Source organism: Poecilia latipinna, unplaced genomic scaffold (assembly GCF_001443285.1).
Source record: "Poecilia latipinna isolate Pla-1442-1.1 unplaced genomic scaffold, P_latipinna-1.0 Scaffold8423, whole genome shotgun sequence".
Lineage (NCBI taxonomy): Eukaryota > Metazoa > Chordata > Actinopteri > Cyprinodontiformes > Poeciliidae > Poecilia > Poecilia latipinna.
Genome location: NW_015121039.1, coordinates 1 through 1,248, shown reverse-complemented (window position 1 = coordinate 1,248; position 1,248 = coordinate 1). Strand labels below are relative to the sequence as shown.

The 1,248-nt window shown below is 37.8% G+C and overlaps 1 long non-coding RNA gene across 1 annotated transcript; it reads right to left on the bottom strand.

Moving 5' to 3' along the window:
• Positions 1-464: 464 nt before the first annotated feature.
• LOC106944361 (uncharacterized) lies at positions 465-1,206 on the bottom strand. The gene is made up of 2 exons (XR_001424243.1): positions 1,062-1,206; positions 465-985 (listed from the first exon to the last, which is right to left on the bottom strand). It is a non-coding gene; the product is annotated as an uncharacterized LOC106944361 (long non-coding RNA).
• Positions 1,207-1,248: the final 42 nt, after the last annotated feature.

Genomic DNA, 1,248 nt, shown 5'->3' with positions numbered 1-1,248 from the left:
CAGCTTATCCGGTTAAAGGGGGCGGAGCCTCAGCTTATCAGGTTAAAGGGGGCGGAGCCTCAGGTTTCTGATGTTGCTTCATCCAGGAAGTTGCAGCAACCTGCAGCTCAGGTTGCTTCGTCTGCTTTGAACTGGTTTCAGTTCAGATAACTGGAGCTGAACTGGTTCAGCAGTTCATCATCACTTGTTCATTTTGTTGGAAACCGTTTGAATTTCATGAGAAAATATTCTTTAATTTAACTTAATTTAAATGTAAAATTATAATTCATGTTCATCATCAAATCTAATCTGTCAATAATTATAAGTTAAAACAATCTGACCTTTGCCCTCTGGACTCAGGTTTGTTTCTGCTCAGATTGTTGAAGCTCTTCTGTCGTATCAGAATAAAATAGTAATTTTATAAAACCTCCACCATGAAAAATTATGATGATTTTAACTTTTTTCTCATAATTTTAATGCATCTGTTGATAAAATTATGTCTTTATTCTGATATTCTCATAATTAAACAAAATCACAGAAAGGCTGATTAAAATTATAAAGTCTGAACAAAACTGCACTTAAAAATTATTATCCAGATCATTTTAATTCATCATGTGATCAATTGATTAATTGCTGATCTGGTGTTTCCTTCTTCTGAATTAAAACAAAAATCTAAGTCAGTGAAATGAATCAGTTTGTTAGATGGAGCTTAACTACAGATTATTTACATAAATTCAGTAAAATCAGTGCATATTAATGTTTAGACTGGATGTTTTAAACTTACTCAATAAGTTTAATTTTCCACCAAACCTGAGATTTAAATAAAACCAGTGGAATTAGTTTTATTTTAGTTTAAAAACATAAAGTTCCTCTGAAATGATGTTTGTTTAGTGAGTCCAGAGACGTTGATGATGTTAATCCTCTGAGTTCAACTTTATGTCATCACCATAATCATTTTCCTCTTCCTCCTCCTCCTTCTGCTCTTCTTGCTCCTGGGCCGCCCGGGCTGCAGGAGGACAGACAGGGTGAGCCGGGCCGCCCGGGCCAGCGGCATTATGGGAAACGCAGTTCCACTCACTCACCTTGCTTGAAGTAGCGTCTGTTCTTATACACCAGGACGGTAGCAATAGTCAGACACACACTGAGCAGAACCAGCAGAATGATGACAAAGGGAGGAAACGGCGCTGTGGGAACACACAGGCGGACCAGTCAAAGTAACAGCATGATCCACAGCCAGGAGAGACTACAGACATGGACTAGTCAAAGTAA